Source organism: Panthera pardus, unplaced genomic scaffold (assembly GCF_024362965.1).
Source record: "Panthera pardus isolate Hobbes unplaced genomic scaffold, ASM2436296v1 HiC_scaffold_20, whole genome shotgun sequence".
In the NCBI taxonomy this organism is placed as follows: Eukaryota; Metazoa; Chordata; class Mammalia; order Carnivora; family Felidae; genus Panthera; species Panthera pardus.
The window spans coordinates 43,634,494-43,658,159 of record NW_026526766.1 but is presented as its reverse complement, the minus strand read 5'-3'; the positions used below and the strand labels follow the sequence as shown (position 1 = coordinate 43,658,159).

Below are 23,666 nucleotides of genomic sequence, written 5' to 3'. Positions count from 1 at the left end.
GGGATGGGCTAAATGGGCAAGGGGCATTAAGGAGGACACATGCTGGGATGAGCACTGGGTGTTATATGTTGGGGATAAATCACTGGATTCTACTCCTGAAATCATTATTGCACTATATGCTAACTAACTTGGATGAAAATTTTATTTTAATTTTTTTTAAATTTTTTTTAACGTTTTATTTATTTTTGAGACAGAGAGAGAGACAGAGCATGAACGGGGGAGGGGCAGAGAGAGAGGGAGACACAGAATCGGAAGCAGGCTCCAGGCTCTGAGCCATCAGCCCAGAGCCCGACGCGGGGCTCGAACTCGTGGACCTCGAGATCGTGACCTGAGCTGAAGTCGGATGCTTAACCGACTGAGCCACCCAGGCGCCCCTTATTTTAATTTTTAAAAAAAGAATCACTTCTTATACTCTTTTGTATCATTTGAATTAATTTTTTTTCTTTTTAAGTAGACTCCATGCCCAGAGTGGGCCTTGATCATGATCCCGAGATGGAAAATCCCACCCTCTACCAACTGAGCCAGTCAGATGCCCCTTAAATTTTTTTATAAGTAAATGCTATGCCCAACCTGGGTCTTAAACTCACAACCCTGAGATCAAGATTTGCATGCTCTACTGGCTGAGCACTCCAGATACCCCTTCATTTTTTTTTTAAACAATAGTTTAAAAAGAATCTCACGAGGAAGCATTGTGTCTTACAACACAAATCTCTGGAGAACATAGTTTCCTGGTTGACACATTTCTTGATTGCACTGAAAATGGTCTCTCTGAAAGTTGATGTATTAGATGGGTTAATTTAACAAAAAGAAAACATTTAGGTTTTTGGCAAAAATTCTTACTATACATACTTCAGTTGTCAAATTACCCATGACGTGGTATGACTGAGTTTATTCTATTTCCTTATAATAATATAAAAAGCCTCGGGCTTGATGTGTCCTTCAAATAATATAGAATTGTCAGCTATATCTGTTTCTTGTGAAAATAGTGACCAACAAAAATTATTTAAGTATATTTTATTTTTATGTTCCTGGCATGTTCATTCCTCTTTCTCTCATCATATCGTTCTGCACAGAAGCATCTTTGTGATCTTATGTGCAAAAGAGCTGAGGTTGCATAAGTCAAAAAGACGCTGGCAATTTATAGATAAAACACTTCCAGAAATGATTTAAGTTCTTCAGTCACAATTCTGTTTTTTTTAAGTTTATTTACCTATTTTGAGAGAGAGAGAGAGAGAGGAGGAGGTGCAGAGAGAGGAAGGGAGAGAATTCCAAGGAGGCTCCATGCTGTCAATGCAGAGCCTCACGAGGGCCTCAAACTCACAAACCTGAGCTGAAACCAAGAGCCGAATGCTTAACCAACTGAGCCACCCCGGCACCCTAATTCTGTTCTATTGCCATATGACAGCCAAAAATGGGCTTTCCAGAAAATTCCAGTGAAGTCTTTACTAAGGCTGACATAGGACATGCACTTTGCAACCCAAGGGGTAAAAAAGTTCATGCCAAGTCAATGATTAACAGGTCCAAGGCTAGTAAACTGTAAAGATTGGGGTTGAGGAAGAATAACAGAAAGCTTGAGTGCGTTTTCAGCAGACTTGAGTTGGGGAAGGGGAATGTTGGCCTGAGAAAAGATGGGTGGTGCTAAGAATGGCAACTGGCAGGTGGGTGACCAAAGGCCCACTTATACCCCAAGACAAGTGGGTAATTCCCTACCACCTAACAGTAGGTGGCTTTTTGATCGTCAACTTGGCATCTTCTGACATATTTCTCTTGGGAAAAAATCTAGTAGTCACCACCTCCACCCCCTTTCATTCTTCAGAATGCTGCTTTTTATGTCTGAGCAGTGCTGTAAAATCATTTTTAATTGGTTGTGCATTTTACAACTTGCACAGGGAAACTGAGGCACGGACTTTCCCATGAAGTGAAATGCTCCAGTCTAATCTAACACCACATTTCAGTACGGAACCTCGAGTGTAATCGTGATAATGGTGAACTTCGGTTTCATTAGATAAAGACTGAATTTCAGCCCTGCAATTTTTATGTAGCCAATTAAGTACATGGATTCCTTGATTGCTCTCTGTCTCTCTCTGTCTCTCTCTCTTTAAGGAAACTCTACACCCAACTTGGGGCTTGAACTCACAACTCCGAGATCAAGAGTTATGAGCTCCACTGACTGAGCCAGCCAGGCATCCCTTAATTGTTCTCGTTTTTAAGATTTAAAAACCCCTTCAGCAAAAGGCTCTCACTTGCCTCTCATGGGGTTGTTACCAGAAAAAGAGAAACCCAGTTACATCCTAAATATCTCCTGCTACCTCAACGATAGATCTGAAACAATGGTGGGCTACAATAGGAATAGAATCATGGAAAAAATGGCAAAGCTAACTTAGCACAGAACACTTACAATCAATTCATTTTATATGTCACCAGAACAACTAGACATTTATTTAATAAACTGTTATCAAATACTTGGCCTTTTAATTTTCCAGCTGATTTATAGTTAATAAATATATTTGGATACTATGTATCCTTTGTGTCAGTCAATATCCTGCGCCCTTTATGTATCACCTTGTTTAAGCTTTCTTCCGGCTTTCCCCTTGGATTCCCCTCTTCCAACCTGCCTTTTCCCATCTTACCCCTCATATTTTGCCTCTGACTCCTATACCTTTCCCCTGCTATTTACTCTGCTCCCTTTATTTATTTTTCTCTCTGTATCACCACTTTGTCCTTGGAAAACTTTTTCTATTTTTCCTCTTTGCCTGCTTTCTGTGTTTACTGATCAATGGGAAGAAAATTCAGAGGAAAGTTACAAATAGGTTTTCTTAAAATATTTTTAATACCTTTTTTTTTTTTTTTAGAGAAAGAGTGTGAGTGTGCTAGTCGGGGAGAGGGGCAGAGAGAGAGAGAATCCTAAGCAGGCTCCATGCTCCGCCCAGAGCCAGATGAGGGGTTTGATCCCACAACCCTGGGATCATGACCTGAGCAGAAATCGAGAGTCTGCTGCTTAACCGACTGAGCCACCAAGGCACCCTTTAAAATACCTTAAGTCTACTTTATTCATTTTTCTTTTGTGGTCATTGCTTTCTGTGTCCTAAGAAACCTCTGCCTAATCTCAAGTCATGCTTATGTTTCCCTCTAAGAGCTTTATGGGTTTAGTTATTACATTTAGGTTTGTGATCAGAATCTTTTTTGTGTAGGGGCCCCTGGGTGGTTCAGTCAGGTAAGTGTCCGACTTCGGCTTAGGTCATGAATTCGTGGTTCATGAGTTTGAACCCTGCATCCGGTTCTGTGTTGACAGTTTGGAGCCCGCTTCTGATTCTGTGCCTCCCTTTCTCTCCCTGCCCCTCCCCCTGCTTGTAGTCTCTCTCAAAAATAAATGTTAAAAAAATGTTTTAAAAAAGAACATTTTTGTGTGTGTGTTGTGAACTAAGGGTTGGGATTCATTTTTCCACGTGAAGATTTAGTTATTTCAGCATAATTTGTTGAAATTACGATGAGTGAAAGGAAATTGGTGCCTTTTTTGAAAATCAGAAAGCCATACAAGGATCGGTGGTTTGCATTTTAAAATTATCTTTTTGTTATTAATTTTTCAGTTTATTGTCTTGTGATCTGAGGATCTAGGATCTTTTATTTTTGGATACCTTCTTTTTGGGTTACTACATTGTCAGTTTTATTAAATGATCCTGTGTGTTTTTCAAAGCATGCTTTCTCTCTAATTGTTTGTTTCATAGCTCTCTCTCTCAGTCCTTTGAGAAAGTGTTTTTGTGTTGTACAAGTTTCATACTCTTTAAAAATGTTTTTTTTTTTTTGGTCTGAGGTCTCATTTTTTGAAATATGTTATAATTTCCTAGCTTGTCATGCTTGTGGGATGACAAGGAGGCCAGTGTGTGACTCAAACACAATAAGGGGAAGACGAGTAGGAGTTGAGATCAAAGGTAGCCAGATGATGTCTCAAAGGCTTTGGATTTTACTATGAGTGAGTTGAACCATCTTTAAGGGCTGTGGGCAGAGGATTACACTGATGCTGTGCTGGGAATAGAATAGGATGTGAGGGGTGGGATTCTGTAAGAGACCATTGTAGAAGGTCGGGCCATATATATATAACCTGTGCCAGACATAGTACCATTAACATAAATGTAAATTTAATCTTTTAATGTACATTTACATTTGATCATCTAATCTCTACACAAACCTAGGTGATAGGTCCTATTGTTATCTCCAGGTGTAGCCCCTTACTTCTTCTTTAAAAACTGTTGTTTTGGGGCGCCTGGGTGGCTCAGTCAGTTAAGTGGCTGACTTCAGCTCAGGTCATGATCTCGCGGTCCGTGAGTTCAAGCCCCACGTCGGGCTCTGTGCTGACAGCTCAGATCCTGGAGCCTGTTTCAGATTCTGTGTCTCCCTCTCGCTGACCCTCCCCTGTACATGCTCTGTCTCTCTCTGTCTCAAAAATAAATAAAAACATTAAAAAAAAATTAAAAATAAAATAAAATAAAATAAAAACTGTTGTTTTATGGGGGCCTGGATGGCTCAGTCGGTTAAGCATCCCACTCTTGATTTTGGCTCCGGTCATGATCTCAGGGTTCGTGAGTTCAAGCCTCATGTCAGGCTCTGCTCAGGCTCTGAGCTGACAATGCGGAGCCTGCTAGGAATTCTCTCTCTCTGCCCCTTCTGCATTCTCTCTCTCTCCCTCTCTCTCTCTCAAAATAAATAAATAAACTTAAAAAATAGTTTACTTTCAATCTTTTTTTCTCAGCTACCCACTTCCCCTCCCATTGGCAATCAGTCTTATTAGTTTCTTGAGTATTCTTTCAGAGATATTCTATTTCTTAAATAAACAGGTATAAAATGGAGAATGCTTTCCTCCTTTTTGTGTTTTTCACAAAGGGTAACATGCTTGACACACTACTTTGTAACTTGTTTTTCCACTTGGATAACTTTCTCTGGGGTCATACCATAATTTATTTAATTGATCCCCCATTGGTAGGCACTTCGTATATTTCCAGTCACCTGTTATTATCAACCGTTCTGCAGTGAATCACCTTGCATATACAGTATACCATTTGCAAAGGTGACAGCCAATAGTAAAACCTACATGGATGCGACCTTAAAGCTACTTACCTTCCACACCGCACTGCCTCCCCGTATGTTGTTGACTGCTTCATGAGGGTGATTCTTCTGAACTCCTCTCAATTTTATGAGAATAGTTTGTCTTTACCCTGTGACCCTTGGCTCCCGGCTCCAGGTGTAATCACTTCTGAACACCTCTTAAGTTCATAAACACTCAATCCCTCAGGGGATCTGGGACCCTCATCCACACTCCTATGACCCTGATGACAGAGTCTAGAAAAGGGAAATCATAAACTCAGAGCACTTGGGAAAGATTTTCTTTGCCTATTGGTTTAAGGCAAATGTACTTCGGGAGATAACCCGGGGGATGAAAGTGTCCAGGGGAAGTGGAAAACTTTTTTCAAGTGAGACGATGATGTGATTCCTGACAAGATAGATTGCACACCAGTGTCTTGAGCAATATATCACCACATCATCGTGACATTTAACATTCATCCTTTTTCTCTTGCACAACTTTTGATCGTGCGCGGGACTAACTTTGTTTTAGATCTGAGTCACGTCCTGTTAAGTTTGACATCCACCTTGTGGTGCTAAAAGGTTAACGGGTCAGGTAACTTAGCAACTCTATCTAGCTCTGAACTTTGGTCTAGTTTGTGTTGCAATGACACGTACTCCTTTCTGAACTTTCATCTAGATACCTGTTTCCCTGAAATTACTGAGAGTACTGTACCTGGGCCTAATAATTCTTTTTAATACTGTATATTGATACTTGAGACATCTAGACATTTCATAAATGTTATCAGCACATGCATTTGAAGTTAAAACCAGTCTTCCAATCTCAGCCAGAGAAAACAGCACTTGCAAAAAAAAAAAAAAAAAAAAGTCAGCACTTGCTTATCTTTTTCATTCTGCGGTGATAGTGATAAATAATATTTATTGAGCCCTCACTATATGCTAGGTATTGTTGGAAGCCCTTTAGGTAGTACTCACAAGAGGTGGGTTCTATTAGATTCTCTTCCTGTTCTAAGCAAGGAAACTGAAACACACAGAGGTTAAGTATTCCCTGCAGGCTACACCAGATGGCTATCGGCAGGGAAACATTTGGAAGCCTTGCAGTCCAGCTTTGGAGCCCATACTGTTAACCACTCGGACATGGACTTGTTAGGACCCAAAGCCCCCTATCTGCCTTACTGCTACTGCCATTTCTTATCTGTTCTTCCTGTTTTTCTCTCCTACCCGTCACCACCTCTGCTCTCTACCGTCTTAGCCAAATGGTGACGAAGCGGAGTTGAGCAACCGGGAACCCAATCTAGTGATGGGCCAGAAAGTCACGATTCTCTGACTGGGAAATGGTTCTATTACCAATGGCTCTGCGCTAGTTGAGAACGCTCCAGTGGGCGCCATAGTCCTGTGTAGAGGCCAAAAACACTGGTAAGGGAAGTCAAACTATGTTGTGGGACAAGTTTGTATTCTAGGAAGGATCTCAGAATTACCCATGACATTCAGCGTGAGGAAGGTATAGACAAGTTTTAGACTGAGGAACACTTGCTTTCCCACCTCTGGCTTCCTAGGGATTTCAAACTTCTTCAAGGTTTCCATGAAAGCAGACAAAACTAGCTCTTCTTTCAAAATAGCTGTCCTTCCTGAATTTTTTTTTTTTTTTGAGAGAGAGAGCGGGCACAAGTGAGTGAGGGGCAGAGAGAGAGAAAGAGAGAGAGAGAGAGAGAGAAATAATCCCAGGAGGGGCAGAGAGAGAGAAAGGGAGAGAGAGAGAGAGAAGCAGGGCTCACCCCAAGCAGGGCTCGAGTTCACCCAGTGTGGGGCTCGGGGTCTCCCGATGCTGGGCATGATCTCACCTGATGTAGGGCTCGTGTTCACCTGAAGCAGGGCTCGCGCTCACCCGATGTGGGATTCGAACTCACAAACCGTGAGATCGTGACCTAAGCCAAAGTCAGGCGCTTAACGACTGAGTCATCCAGACACCCCTTTCTAAATATTTCTTGAATCCTCTGGTGATCTTGCTGCAATCTATCCTTCACACTGCTCCCAGAAACCATATAATCTCCTTCAAGGACTCCCCAGCATCACTGTACGAATAAAGGTTAAACTATTGAGCTCATTGCACCAAGCCTTGATCTGCTTCCGGCCTCTTTGTCTGCCACCGCCTCCACCAAATACCCTTCATTTCACTCCCTTCCACAAGTGCAGTGGCTCACCTCTGTTCTAGATCAGCCCCTTAGTATGCTTTCCAAGGATCTCACAGACCTACCTTTCTGCCCTCATCTCCTTCCATCCTCCAGTGTACCCTCTGTCCCAGCCTCACTACACTAAGCTTTCCCCACATATATCCTGCGTTTTGCCAATATGGTTCCCTTCCTTGTTCTTCACTCATTCTTGAAGACCCTGCTTCAACACCACCTCTTTCTGAGAGCTTCCTGGTGCCTAGTGGCACCACACCCCCAGTTTGAATGAGCTTCAGCTTCAGCTCTGTTCTCAGGGCATGATTCTCTATTTAGATTACCTTGTATCTTCAATGTAGTGGATTTAATTGTTAACAATCTTTTCTCCTCCAATAGATTCCAGGCTCCTTGAGAATGGTGAAGGACACCATTTCATTTCTGCATCCTTCTGCGGGTTCTACTAAATTAGCTGGTACATCGATCATGTTCATTGGAAATTACCTGAAGAGTCTATTTCTTACAAGTAAAAGAAATGCCAGGCAACATTTGCTAAGTCATTTGTTTTGAGGTAAGTCAAAGTAACAGATGATACAACTCCCTTAACTTTCATAATGAAGGTGTATCTTTCAGGTGTGGCTGAAAGATTCTAGAGTGGCACCATCCGGTATGGTGGCTATTCAAGTTTAAATTATTTAAAAATAAATAAAATGTGGAGTGCCTGGTTGGCTCAGTTGGTTAAGCATCCGACTTTGACTCAGGTCGTGATCTTGCAGGTTCGTGGGTTCGAGCCCCGCACCTGGCTCTGTGCTGACAGCTCAGAGCCTGGAGCCTGCTTTGGATTTTGTGTCTCCCTCTCCCTCTCTGCCCCTCCCCCACTCACACTCTACCTCTGTCTCCAAAATAAATAAACATTAAAAAAATTAAAAATAAATAAGATGTAAACTTCCCTTCCTTAGTCATATTATTCACATTTTAAGTGCTCAATAGACTCATGTGGTTAGTGGCTAGTATATGGTTAGCACAGGTATAGAATATTTCCATCCATTGCTTGCAGGAAACTCTGTTAGATAGCATTGATCTAGAAAGATAATTGGTACAGATCAGTGGAGTTCAAATAAAGTACATATACCATTAAAAAATTATTCTTACAAGGACTTTAGGATTAACACCGATACTACCATCTTGGAAAATATTTGTTAACTCTTTCCCTTTGGAATATTCGACACTTGGTCAGTGACTCAGGGTTACAGAAGAGAAATAAGGAGAAAAATAGAAGCCATTGGTAAAACATATGTGTTAGAAAATTGCTTTGATAATAGGACTTATTGTGATAGCCATTTTTTAATTAAAAAAAAAAAAAAGAAAATTGCTTTGAGGAAAATCTCAGCAATCAGAATCTTCTGCCTTAAAAGCAACTAACAATCGTTAAAGGCAGATCTCCGTGGGCCTTTTCCAAGATATATAGAGTTTTTATAAAAAGGTATACAGAGTAAACTAAATATCTACTTTCATCTTAAAAATCTGGTCCCAGCAAAAGGCCAACAAGCTTCAGTTCATCATCCTGACTCTTCAAAAAAGAAATCTTTCAATCAAGAGATAATGAAAGTTGGTAAAAGCAATTTCAGAGACATGCTCAGGTAAATTTTTTTCTTATAAACCAGTAATACCGGAAACTCTGGACTTCCCATTTGCTCTGAGCTCCTTCTATCTGTCATGTACAGTCCCTGAAGGAGAAAAGAAAGAGGTTGGGGGCGTCTGGGTGGCTCAGTTAGTTAAGTGTCTGACTTCGGCTCAGGTCATGATCTCACTGTTCGAGCCCTGGGTTGGGCTCTGTGCTGACAGCTCAGGACTTGGAATGCTTCAGATTCTGTGTCTCCCTCTCTCTGCACCTCCCCCACTCACCCTCTGTCTCTCTCTCAAAAATAAATAAACACTTAAAAAAATTAACAATAAAAGAAAGTAAGAGGTTGTCTGCAGACAAGGCGCGTAAAGACTGGGATTGTAAAAATGTGTCATGCATTTGAATTGTCTGGTAATCTTCCTGATGTGTATGTCAAAATAAAAAGTAGCATATGCCTTTAAATGAGGCAAGGAATGGACCATATTCTACAGATGTCTGATAAACACAGCATTATGTACATTTCATCTTAGAGAGGAATTTACATTTGAAGACTAAATATTAATCCCCTCAAAACACTGCCATGAAGAAGGTACAGAGAGAGGTGTATAGAGGCATTTTATACAATGGGAAACAAGAGTATATATATCCTGTGTCATTTGTCCTCGATTCTTAAAATGCACACTTTTCAAGGCATTTGGAAGAGAGAGGAAGAGTTCCGATTTTTCATCAAAAACGTTAGAAAGGTCAATGGGTCAAGATTTACTGGTGCCAGTGAGAGCTGGCACTTTCCCCAGTGATTTCTTCTGACTCTTTTGGCCAGTTCCCTAAAACTGGGTGTTCTTTAAGGTTTTCTCCTTAAAACCCTCCTTTCTTTTCTCTCTGGACTCTTTCTTGACCCTTCACCAAATTGCACAACTCCTAACTCCAATTACTTCCTCCAAGGTAATGACTCCTAAATCAACCTTCCCTACCCCGAGCTCTCTGTGCATGTAGGGACAATGAGTGCAGGCTGACATAGCTGGTTTGGGGACCAAATTTTGAGTAACAAGTCTCTAGATAAGGGCTTGACAAACCTTTTCTGTACATGGCCAAATAGCCTCTGTCTCCATTACTCAATTCTGTCATTATAGCATGAAAGCAGCTGTAGACAATATATAATCAAATGGGCATAGTTGTCTTCCAATAGAGTTTTATTTTCAAAAACAAGAGGCAGGCAGGATTTGGTTATAGTTTGCTGATTTCTGTTGATCACTGATTTTCAAAAAAGAAGCCCCTGCAGAATCTGCTCAGAGAGAAAGAATGACAGGGAATGAACAATTTAACTTTAATCCATTTTGTTGACACAGCTGAGCAAGATCTCATTTGCAGAAAGGGTTTCATGGCCAAAAGTTTGAAAGCCACTTATCTACATGTTCTCGGAGGTTCATTCTAGGTATATATCGGTCACCTCCCTCAGCTGGTCACTGTCTGCTTCTGCTTTGATCCATTTTCTGTGCCAACATGGTAACATAATTGTCCACTTCTGACCATATCACTTCTCAAACTTCAGTGATTCCCATGAGCCATTCCCAACCTACCTCCTTAATCTCCTTCTACTGGCCTCTAACATACTTTATGGTTCAGCCACACAGGACTCTAGCCTGCCACTCTGCAAAGACGTTTTCTCTTCTCTCTTTCTGCATGTTCTCCCCTTTCCTGTCACCCCTTTTCCCTCCCAACCTGCCTTTCCACTTGGCGATCCTCAAATGCTACTTGCTCTGTGGAGTCTTCTAGAATTTCACCCACCAGAAACAGTCTCCTCTATGCTTCTAGGTGCTTCCCTCAGTGGGCTTTTATGTATCCAGGTCCCAGCTCCCCTACTGGATTAATGTTCCTTAAGGGCAGGGATCACATTTTATGGGATCTTTCTACCCAGCATGGGTACCATATACCTAGCAGTCACTGGAGTTCCTTATCTGGATTGAAACAGGGCATGCCCTGGCACACTGCATCCCACCTGCCCTAGGACTTCTTCACCTGCCTGTCATGTTCTCACTTCTCCCTCCTCTGCCGCCCATAGAGGACCACAGTTACAAGGCACAGGTGTTTCCCGCTATTCCCAGATAATAAGAATAGCTTCTTGATGCTTAGGAGCTGAGAGAACAAGTTCCAGGTAAGCTAGCAGTGAAAGAGACATGAGAAAGGGGTGGAGAGGGAGAGACAAATCCAGAAACCTTGGGTGACAGGCAAACACAAGGCCTCTGGCCCAGATGGGCAAGGTCTAGGAAGGGGCAATTGCCAGGGCTTTGAGAGCCAGAGTCATGCAGGGGAAAGAGAGCAGCAGGGCTCTGAAAGGGACACTTCTATGCTGCACATTTACAGCTGTTTAACTTTGTATTTCTAACCCTCTGAGCCTTATGTGCACATGAAGAATAAAAATATCTTTTTAAGGGGCACATGGGTGGCTCAGTCGGTTAAGCATCCGACTTCGGCTTGGGTCATGATCTCGCGGTTCGTGGGTTCGAGCCCCGTGTTGGGCTTCGTGCTGACAGCTCCGAGCCTGGAGCCTGCTTCAGATTCTGTGTCTCCCTCTCCCTCTGCCCCTCCCCTGCTCACGCTCTGACTCTCTTTATCTTTCAATAATAAATAAATGTTAAAAAAATTTTTTTTTAATATCTTTTTAAATGTTCTGAGGATTAGGAAAATAATGTGTCTGTTACAGAATAGGGGCTCAATAAGTGGTACTGGAGATTGTGAAGAAGGGGAGTGAAGAGGCAAAGGAGATTTTTAAAAAGGAAATGGGGGGCGGCTTAGGTGGCACAGTTGGTTGAGCGTCTGGCTTTATTTTGGCTCAGGTCATGATTTCACTATTGGTGAGACTGAGCCCTCGCTGAGCTTCTCAAGCTAAGTGTAGAAGCTCCGTGGGATTCTCTTTCCCCCTCTCTCTTTGTCCCTCCCCAGCTCGTGTACACACACACTTGCACACGCCAGCTCTCTCTTTCCCAAAATAAATAAAAGAGGAAATGTATTTCTCTTTTTTTTAATGTTTATTTATTTTTTGAGAGAGACAAAGACAGAGCAGGAGTGGGGGAGGGTCACAGAGAGGGGTAGACACAGAATCCGAAGCAGGCTCCAGGCTCCCAGCTGTCAGCACAGAGCCCCACGTGGGGCTCAAACTCACAAACCGTGAGATCATGACCTGAGCCGAGGTGAGACACCCAACCCACTGAGCCACCCAGGCGCCCCGAGGAAATGTATTTCTTAAGATAAATTCTATTAATTGATTTTCATCTTCACCTGGGATTTATCTAGCAAATTACTTTGGTCTCCTTTCTAACTCTGGTTGAAGGGAGAAGGTAGGGGTCTAGCATATGGATAGGAATCACCTGGGCACCATTAACATGCAGGTTTTCACCCACTGGGTCTGGATGGGTCTGAGATTGGACTTTAATGATGTAATACAGCTGATCCATGCATGAACCACAGTCTAAGTAGCAAGGTGGTGGTCCACGTAAGCTGTTGACGTAAAGGAAGATGGATGGGCATGCTGGCCTGTCTGGTTTCCTTTTCTCGCATGTCGAAAAGCTCCTGTTCTTCATTCTTCAAAAGAATGGAGCCTTGAACCAAGGGAGGTTAAAGTCGGGAAGCATAGCACCACGTGCTACCAAAGGGCAGGGAAATTACAAGGGAAAAAGAGAACTTTTGTTCTCTGGGGCTTATCTGCAGACCACATTCAGACACAAGGGAACTTAGATCTCTTTGGACTTTGCTTGAAATGCTGGACTAGAAAAGGAGTCAGTGAGAGGCAAGATGGCATCTGAGGGCTTTGCAACAAACCATTAATACCTTTCCCCCCTAGCAAAGTCGTGTGATGAGATGAAGAAAGTACTAACACACACTGTCAACAGACTTCTAGTAAATTACCTAGACCATCTGGATGGTTTCCCCACAACATACTGGAAACAATAACTAAAGCAAAGACAGCAAATTATTAAGCGGTGGGTGTGTACGTGTTCACTGAACAGTTCTTTCAGCTTCCCTGCATATTTGAAAGTATTTATAATAAAACCTTGAAAAAATTATGTTTCCTACCTCTCTCGTGGTTTCCATAAGGTAGAAATGAGATAAATACAGTAGATGTATCCAAATAATGTTAGCTTAGTCTGAACAGTGGGTGCCCTCTGAGGGACTTTCTCTTAGCCGTTTAAGAAATTATAAGCATAGGGGCACCTGGGTGGCTGATTTGGTCGAGCATTCGACCCTTGCTTTCAGCTCAGGTCACGATCTCACAGTTTGTGGGATCGAGCCTTGCATCGTGGTCCATGCTGACAGCATGGAGCCTGCTTGGGTTTCTCTCTCCCTCTCTCTCTGTCTCTCCCCTGCTTGAATGCATGTGTGCCTGCACTCTCTCTCAAAAGAAATAAATAAATATACATAAAATGTATGAGGGGATACACAAGAAAATAGTAACATTAGTGGCCTCCAGGGAGGGGAAGTTTGTAACTAGAGGGCAAGAAGGGAAGGGAAACTTCTCACTGAATTTCCTTTTGCAAGTTTTGTACATCAGATTATATGTACATAGTACCTATTTGAAGATAAATAAAATAAAAATAGATGTAGACCTCTCACAGTCTAAGACTCTGCCTCTTTCAGTACAATAAGTGTTAAATTGCAGAACTTGCCGTGCCCAGAAGCAAAGAAGTCAACGTCCAGCTTCGTGAAGTGGGGCATCATGGGGCCGGACCAACCCAACAGCAACAAGCCGGCTCTGTCTATTTGAGGATGTTTTTGGCTATGAGCCAAAGGTCTACATTTTCCATTCCTGCTTCCGGACGGGGGTGGGCCAGGAAGTAACCAGGTTGGGTAGCCCAGAAGAATGAGGGGTTCAGAGTCAGACTGGTGGTAGAGCCCACGGCTTTAGGCTTGTATTGAAGGAGGCAGACAGGGATGTGGCATGGGAACCACACTCATGACTGGGGCGTTGTCCTGTGTGAATAGTTTACACATTACATATGTGACTGTTTACAAAGTGTTCATAACCACTGCTTCCTCTGAGTGACACAACTGCCCTAGGAGGTGAGTATGGATTTTGCCCTGTCTTACCGAAGAGGAAGCTAAGTGTGGTGGCCATGATAACCTTCCAGGGATATCTCAGATATCCTTCCAACCGCAGGGAGCAATTGACTGAGGGCCCCGCCAGTGTTCTGAAATCCACCCATGTGTTTGAGCTGCGGCCAGGCTAATGGCTGCCCATGCCGGTGATGGAGTACAGCAGAGATATGAGGGCAGGCTCCTTCTCTGGAGACGCAGGACTTCTCTGGTGGCCTGAGTGCTCCCTGACAGCCTTGCTGTAATTTCCTCAGAAAACATTGTAAACTGGGGCACCTGGGTGGCTCATTCAGTTAAGCATCCGACTTTGGCTCGGGTCATGATCTCATGGTTCATGAGTTTGAGCCCCATATCGGGCTCTCTGCCATCAGCATAGAAGCTACTTTGGATCCTCTGTCTCCCTCTCTCTGTGCCCCTCCCTCACTTGCACTCTCTCCCTCTCTCTCAAAAATAACATTAAAAAAAGAAAAAAAGAAAAGAAAACACTGAACTATTATGCTTCCACCCACCCCCCCTTCCTTCCTTCTCTTCTTCACTCCCAGGACTGCATTACAGTCTGATGGCTCTCTCAGCCTCTCCTGGTTCCCTCCTACTTTCTCTTAGAGGCATTTCCTGCAAGTTGAATACTGTTTTGGCATCTAACATAGATCTGGGTGATTCTAGTTATGCTACATCTTCTTTTTACTTTTATTTTGAGAGAGAGAGAAAGCACACATGCATGAGGTGGGGGACAGGGGCAGAGAGGGGGAGAGAAAGAGACAGAGGGAGAGAAAGAGAGAAATTTTTAAAAATGTTCTAATGTTTTTTATTTTTGGGAGAGAGAGAGCATGAGCAGGGGAGGGGCAGAGAGAGAGGGAGACACAGAATCTGAAGCAGGCTCCAAGCTGTCAGCACAGAGCCCGACGTGGGGCTAGAACTCACGAACCACAAGATCATGACCTGAGCTGAAGTCAGACACTTAACCAACGGAGCCACCCAGGTGCCTGGAGAGAGAGAGAGAATCCTAAGCAAACTCCATGCTCAGTCCAGAGCCTGAGATGGGGTTTGAACCCATAACCCTCGGATCATGACCTGAACTGAAATCAAGAGTCAGAAGCTTAACCAACTGAGCCACCTAGGAACCCCTAGGCTGTGCTTCTAATCAATGCACTATATTGTCTTTCTTTTCATGAAATTCATTTCACCTTGAGTCACTAGATGGACACATCCTTTTTGCCACCAGCTTGCTGCATTTTTAATACTTCATTATTTAAAATATTTATGTATATGTGATTATGTCTGGCATATTACATAGGCATATAAATTGAAATAATTCTATCTTGTTAAAGATGGAATTGTGCTTTATTAAATTATGATCAATCACTATTTTTTTTTGTTAAGTTGGCTCCACACCCATTTGAGGCTTGAACTCACAACCCTGAGATTGAGAGTCACATGCTCCACCGACTGAGCCAGGCTGGTGCCCCTATGCTCTATTAAATTACACATGTACACTTAACAAGATTCAGTTTCACGAAGCTTCTGTTTAGTTTAGATGCAGACTTTGAGGTTTCTTTTGTTGTTATTTTTTTTTTTAAGAGTTCACATATTCTTTTATTTTTGAGTAAACTCTACGCCCAACCCGGGGCTCAAACTTATGACCCCGAGATCAAGTGTTGCGTGGTCTTCTGACTGAGCCAGCCAGGTGCCACATGTTGCTGTTCTTTGTTAATTTGCCATCTACCATTCTCAATCTCCACTTTCCATTGTCTTTATCAATATTCTGGGGTTTGTAATTATGCTGGCCAACTTAGAGATTCTAGAAATGTACACAGGCCAGAAGAACTACCATTTGAGGTCTCCTTATGGTTTGGCAGAGAATGTCATAAATCCACAAATGCTAGTCTAAAGAGGAAGCTGTTTAAGTCTATCAAAATGGTGTCACTAGAAGAATGGGGACATTGTAAGCCGTGTGCATGACACCATATAATATGGGGTAGGGGAGGAGGTACAGGAGTCAGCAGGCTCTTACTTCTAGGCTCTTCCTGGAACTGGCTGGCAGCAATCTGGCAGGCCTTTGACATGAGTTCCAAGGACTCCATTGGGAGTTCCTTCTGAATGGACAGAATGTTTTGTCAGAACAATTAGGGCTTGCTTCCTAAGGTGCGCTTGGCCAGGAAAGAAAGCAAGAACCTTTAGGGGGGCCAATGTTCTGGGAGTAGTTGGCCCTGAAGGGATGCATAGAAGAAGGGGTACAATAAATAAACATTAAAAAAAATTTAAAAAGGCAGGGTGGGGGCGCCTGGGTGGTTGAGTCGGTTGAGCGTCTGACTTCAGCTCAGGTCATGATCTCACAGTTCGTGGGTTTGAGCCCCATGTCAGATCTGCACTGACAGCTCGGAGCCTGGAGCCTTCTTCAAATTCTGTGTCTCCCTCTCTCTCTGCCCCCTCCCCCACTCGGATTCTGTCTCTCAAAAATAAATAAACATTAAAAAAAATCAAAAACAAAAAAGAAGAAGGGCTGCATTGTAAGGATGGTAGAGGGGATTTTGAGCAACTTCGATAAGCAGTCTTGTGGAAGCAACCTTCATAGGCAGCCGACCTGAGCATTATAATGCTTACCTCCTGCTCTTATACCCCTAGAGATAGGAAGTGTGGCTGGAGAACAGGAGAGTGCCAAAGCTAGAAAGGCCAGGGGCAAGTGAGAGCTTGAGCATCAGGACTTGATTTGGTGAAGAAATCACAAGGAACCACAGGAACAATAATACCTCGCCTCTTTACAACAGTCAGAATCTTCAGACATTAACTGTATTTGGGACTCTTCAAGCGTAGGGGTCGTGAATTCCCCATTTATTGCACTGGTTGCAAGTTGGGGCCTCCTTGAATACAATGTATTGTTCTTTTGGGCATCATGGAAGACTGTGATCTTGGCCCCCCTGGGCAATATGCACCGTGTTAAATGATTTGCATACCCAAGAGCACAGAAGTTCCTCACCTCATCTCCAACATGCTCCGTCCACACGTTTTGAGAACTCTATGTAACAGTTTAGTTTTAACACACATCTTTGACTAAGCATGAGGCCTGTGGTTGCCAACAGGCAATACTAGATTAGACTCCTATGGCCATTAGCCATTTTATGAGAGGCCTGGGAAATCAATTACAAACAAGAAGTGGAGGATGAGGGCTATGGGTGATGGTGGTGGTGGTTGCTGGGGGGGTATGGGCAAGGACCCGAAAGGAAACTGTTCATTATGATGTGGGGGGGGGGGGGGGGAGTGGTGGCAGGAGATAGTGCCTGCAGACCCAAGAGGAGTCACAGCAAAAGGAAGCCTGGGGGTTTCCACTTTTCCCAAGATTTATATGTCTAATTTCCTATGTATTCAGAGGATTGGTGAGGAGTTGCCAGGTCTTCTCAGGGACTCCACAGCTGCTTGACGATCGTATTACGGATTCTCAAAGGTGGGCCAGACTTCAAAAGAAAGTTTTTGTGACTCTAATGATGGAAATATGAGTTACCCATGCTGCTTTCTGTGTATTAATTAACCTCGTATTCTGCAATAATCATTGTTATGATCACTTATTCCAGGAATGCTTTTTTCAATTCTTTTGGCTTTTCTACATGGACTATCATGTCATCTGTGAACAAAAACCATTCATTCCTTCCTTTCCAAACTGTACCTTTTATTGCCTTTTCTTGTCTTACTGTATTAGTTAGGATTTTCAGTACAATGTTAAAAGGGAATGGTGAGAAGGGACATCCTTCCCCTGTACCCGATCATTATGGGAAAGCTTCAAGTCGCTCACGTTATGATGCTTTTTGTTTTTAAATTTTGTTATGCTTACAAAAGTAGAAATACAGGCTCATTAAACATTTTCATATGTTTCAAGAAATATGTAATATGAGAAGTGGGAGTGTTTTCAATCCCTAACCACTTACCCAAGTTATTTGGTATGTCTCTCAAGATGGCATACTTTGTGATTTTGAAGCAGATTGTGTATGTCTTAGCACACATCTGTGACCAAGAAAAAAAAAATGCGCCACAAACTGAGATTCCTTGGTAGTTTGGGGTATAGGTATCAAGCTGTGTATACATTTGAGTATAAAAGAGACAGAATAAATGTGATAAAATCGCCCCTACTCTTTTTCTGGGAAGTGCTCTCCAGTTCTTGATTTTTATCTTTCATGGGAAATGGTGCTAGAACTAGGTGGCTAGATCATTTATTTAACACGGATATGTTAAAATTGACTTCAGTTACAGAATGTCCTCGTGAGAATTACCTATAAATAAACAAAGTAACTGGTTATGAATTATGACCCACATATGCACTCACCTGTTGGACAGCTGTCCAGAACATGGTGGGCTAAGTATGGCTTCTGCCCAAGGATCCTTGAAGTTCTTATGAATACATGAAGGGAAGAAGCCATATCTTAGATGTCCCCTGGAGGGGGGACTTAAGGAAAATTCTTAAGGAAGTGTTTGGTTAGAAGACCCCATCCTGGAGGTGAAACCTTGTACCTTTGGGGATGTACCACCACCAATCAGTTCCAGACATTGGTGCCAGCTGGTTGGGGATGTGTGTTTCTTGGAGAAAGCAGGTGCAGAGGCCCAAAAGGGGTCTAGGAATGGGTCCTGTGCTACTGTTGCTGCCCCCGCTCAGTGTATGCTCCCACACCCAACTTTTTCAGAATGTTTGATAGAATATGTCTTGGTTCATGAAATAGATTTGCAATTTTGAGACTTCCTAAATGGCCATCTCTAAGCAGCTATAGGAATTCCTGGCTCCAGTAAATGTGTAAAGTTCAGTTGGGTTTTCTAGAACAGGTAAACTGTGTCCAGTTACTGGCTTTCTGTAATCAAGTTGCTAGATAGAATTTAGCAATCATCAAGGACTCCTGTGGCTAGTTGTTTAGCTTTTGAGCATTAAGTACGATCTAATACAAATCTTCATTAAGGGGCACCTGGGTGGCTCAGTTGTTAAATATCTGACTCTTGATTTCGGCTCAGGGCATGATCTCACCGTTCATGAGATGAAGCCCTGCCTTGGGCTCTGGGCTCACAGTGCAGGATCCTCTCTCATTCTCTCTCTCTCTCTTCCTCTTTCTGCATCCCCCCTCACTCTCTCTCTCTCAAAATAAATAAAATTTAAAAATCATCATTAAAAAAAGCCTTGGGGCACCTGGGTGGCTTAGTTGGTTAAGTGTCCGACTTCGGCTCAGGCCATGATCTCACATTTCATGAATTCAAGCCCCGCGTCGGGCTCTGTGTTGACAGCTCAGAGCCTGAAGCCTGCTTCAGATTCTATTTCCCTCTCTCTCTGCCCCTCTCCCACTCACTCTCTGTATCTTTCAAAAATAAAGAAACATTAAAAATTTTTTTTTAAAAACTTAAAAAAACAAAAAAAATTTATTCTATCACGTGTTATATTTTATTTATTGTGATATAGTTCATTTTAAAGAATAGAGATAAACAATATGAAGAAAAATGAACTGTAATCCTCCCACCCAATGATAACTATAATTAATATTTTTGTATATTTCCTTCTAAAATTCCCATACTTTGGGGCACCTGGGTGGCTCAGTCGCTTAAGTGTCTGACTCTTGATTTTGGTTTAGGTCATGACCTCATGGCTCATGGGGTTTGAGCTTCAGGGTGGGCTTTGAGCTCATAGCAGGGAGCCTGCTTGGGATTCTCCGTCTCCCTCTCTCTCTGCCCCTCCCCTGCTCATGCTCTCTCTCTCTGAAAATAAACATTAAAAGTAGATAAATAAAACTTAAAAAGATAAAATTCCCGTGCTTTAATAAGCTTTCAATAAATAGATATTTTATAGTTATATGAGACGTTTTCCTTCCTCCTTTTATTTCAACTTAGGGATAGCTATGATGTTTCTTTTTATTTTTCCCTCCAGAATTGCTATATTGTTTGTATTTTTCAAAAACAGTTGACCATGAATTATTTTTATTCATCCTAATGACAACCTTGGGGGTTTTAAATACCGTGTCTGTTTCCTTATCTTCTAGATAAAGACACAGGGAGCAATGATATTTCTTTATGAAAGTATGAAGGTCATTGTGTTAACTACAAGTTCACATGCAAATAAAAAATTGGTTTGCTTTGGTTATTTAAACACACATTCTGTTCAAATGGAATTCTTTTTTACATACATTTTTAGGAAGATAATGTTTAAAAAAGAGCTTTAGAACTATAGACTGAAGTCCTTGGGCCTTGGTTAGCACTGCTTTAGTTTGAACCTAAAAAAGGCTATAACATTTCTGTCCTCCAAATCCAAACTGGGTTTGGGGCACCTGAGTGGCTCAGTCGACTGAGCGTACAACTTTGGCTCAGGTCATGATCTCACCATTCCTGAGTTTGAGCCCCACGTCGGGCTCTGTGCTAACAGCTCAGAGCCTGGGGCCTGTTTCAGATTCTGCGTCTCCCTTTCTGTCTCTGCCCCTCCCTCGCTAGTGCTCTCTCTCTCTCAAAAATAAATAAACATTAAAAGAAATTTAAACAAATAAATAAATAAATTTAACCTGGGTTCTGTATTCTCTGCCTCAGTGTTTATAAGTCTTTTGTCTCCAAAGAGACTTATTCAACTAAAGAGTCACATTACTCAGACTGGAGTCATGTGGGCCACTGGGTAAACAGCCAACCTGGACACACAACTGTTGAATATTTAATGTTCAGGATATATTTAGTGAAAAAGCAAGCTACCAAATAGTAGTCATAACATAAACCTAGTTTTATGAAAGTATAAGATTAGATAGATACACTTACATAGAAAAAATATGGAAATGCTATAATCTAAAATATCAACAGTGTTTATCACTAGGTGATATAGAGTCATGGGTGATTATTATTATTTTATTCATGTTTACATTTAATTTTTTTCTTCAATAGGCATAGATTACATTTTCATATATTATTTTTATAATTAAACACAATTTTATTTTACAGTAAGATCATAGTGTTTATTGATCAAAAATAAAATGATATTTCAAAAAAGGAAATTGTTATTTCCAACACATTCTCCCTCCCAATAACTCTCCTTTAAAAAAAAGTTTATTTATTTATTTTGAGAGCAAGACAGAACAGGGTAGGGACAGAGAGAGGGGGAGAGAGAGAATCCCAAGCCAGTCCACGCTGTGAGCACAGAGGCTGACACAGGGCTTAATCTCACGAATGTGAGATCATGAAGAGCTGAAACTAAGAGTTGGACGCTTAACCGACTGAGCCATCCAGGCACCCCCCCCCCCATACCTCTCCTTCTTATCTAAAACTTTAATCTAAGTGCTATATGGTGTCCTCTCAACTCTGAGAGGATGGTTTAAGAAGCAGAAAATTTGCAAGAGTGGAGTGGGAAGGGGAATAAAACACCAGCATGTATTATATGTATGACATTCAATTTAATTCAGCTGTATATTACCTTGGTACATATGCATTTAATTATTTGCATTTTTAAATTTTTAAATTTTTTTTTTTCAACATTTATTTATTTTTGGGACAGAGAGAGACAGAGCATGAATGGGGGAGGGGCAGAGAGAGAGGGAGACACAGAATCGGAAACAGGCTCCAGGCTCTGAGCCATCAGCCCAGAGCCTGACCCGGGGCTCAAACTCACAGACCGCGAGATCGTGACCTGGCTGAAGTCGGACGCCCAACCGACTGCGCCACCCAGGCGCCCCTAATTATTTGCATTTTTAAGATTACATCTTTCAGTCTGTAAAACCAGCCCAAAGCCCCTTTGTGTGGAAAGGGGGAGGGGAGGAAGACGTGTCTTTGAGTCCATATTCCATTACTGTGCTGTTATATCTAATCAGAGTAAATGGTGGAGGGGAGGTATAGTGGCTAGCTGATCTATTTCTCAGTTTCAGAAGAATGATTTTCCCTTTCTTCTGGAACAGCAGACTAGAGTGGTTTTAGTTTGCTAAAGCCAAACTTGAAAATTTTTATAGCCTTGGAAGAGCGACATTGTTATCGTAGATGCCATTCTCACAAGCATAACTTTGTTCCGTGCCTATTTTTTTTCATTTCAGTATTCTAACATTTGAAGATTATCTAAGACAGATTGATTTTGCCTTGTTTGTTTTTACAGATCTGTTAAAATGACGTCAGGATTACTCAATCCCAGTATGGTCTTAAATTTTAGAAGATCAACTCTGAAATCTGGATGAATTTCACAGCATTTACAGCAGTGTGTTTCTGCATATCTGCTGAACTTTGGAGATCATGATATATCCCTTTGTCTTCACTTACTGAAGCCTTTTGGATTTTTCTGTAATAAAATACTAAATCGAATGCAGAACTTGAATTAATTGGCTGGGATGAAAGGAATGACTCATCCTGGGTTGATGCAAATTGAACCTGACCTTGGAGTTTTCGTTCTGTAGCTCAGAGAGCAGGGCAATTCCGGAAATGGCACTGGCAGTGGTTCGTAAAGTCATATTTCCCCTAACTTTCTCAGTTCTTTGTTGAGTCATTAAGGACCGTTAATTTTGGCTCTGTCAGAAGCCAGGAAAAAGCATGTTTGCCAAATCACGTTCCAGAGCTAGGATGTAGAATGACAGGGAACATAACAGCCAAGTCACTCCTGAAATGTTTGGTTCAGTCATCTTTCCAAAATTAACATAGTTAAACAAAACCCTGGAACAGATCACTCCTCTCCTGCCCCTACTTCCTCCTTGCTCTTGACCAATAGGAGGACCCCAGAAGTGGAAGGCTCAGGCATCTTCACAAAGATGAAGCCAGGCCACAATGACAGGTTCCCAAGGGTGGCTGACCACAGCTTTTGCCTCCGACACAATTGCTGAAGCAGCCACCTGAGGAGAAGGCACTTCGCTGAGGATCTGTGCCCGGGGCCCATTTTCATGCACACAGAAGCACAGAGAGACCCCCTGGTTAGATAATCAGTAGCGTTTCTTCCTGCCGCAAAATTCTGTGGTTGTCATTTGGGCTTTGTGGCCCCAAATTCAAATGACCTGATCATAATTCTTAATTCCTGAGAAAAAGCAAAAAAGAAATAAACATGGTTACCACAGGCCCAATGTCCTTTGGTAACTGATCAAGCCTGGGGACTGACACATAGGTAGTGTATGGGAGATGGCGTGTGTGTATGTGCATGTCTGTTTGGGGCAGACTTTCTTAACTTCGTGTAACTGAAAGGGCGGACCTACACCGGTCGACTCCATCTTGTTCTGTGTCCTCCACCTTGAGTGACTATGTCCCCGACATGCCCCCTTTCCAGGAAAATCGCAGGAACCTCAGACCATGCCTCGTCCCCTTGAGTAAACTCCCACTCACCCGTTCAAACTTCCCGATCAAAACACCCCGGCGACCTGCATAACAGGACTCCGACCCTTCCCCAGCCAATCGGCCAAGGCCACAGCCATTATCTCACCAACTGCCCCTAGACCCCAGTAAAACTTTTGTGCTTTTGAAACTCGCTCTCTCCCTCCGGCATCTCACCGCTGCGTCGGTGCAGGTAGGGGATTGAGCTCAAGCTAGCTCGAATAAAGGCTCTTTGCTTTTGCATCGGACTCGGCTCCCTGGTGGTCTTTGGGGATCATGAATTCTGGGCATAACATAACCTTCTTCCCTATCTACCAAGAACAGTTCCTTTCTGGTCTCCTAAGGAAATGGCCTTCACCTTTGTTTGTTTGTTTCTCTTAGTTACTTGTTCATTCCCTCTTGCTCTTTTATTTTTTTAATTTTTATTATTTTTTTATTTTTTAAAGAGA

The 23,666-nt window shown here is 42.4% G+C and overlaps 1 long non-coding RNA gene across 1 annotated transcript; it reads left to right on the top strand.

Moving 5' to 3' along the window:
- The first annotated feature begins 7,641 nt into the window (after window positions 1-7,641).
- Window positions 7,642-22,227, top strand: LOC128778684 (uncharacterized). Its single transcript, XR_008424420.1, has 2 exons — window positions 7,642-7,809; window positions 22,025-22,227. It is a non-coding gene; the product is annotated as an uncharacterized LOC128778684 (long non-coding RNA).
- The last annotated feature ends 1,439 nt before the right edge of the window (window positions 22,228-23,666 follow it).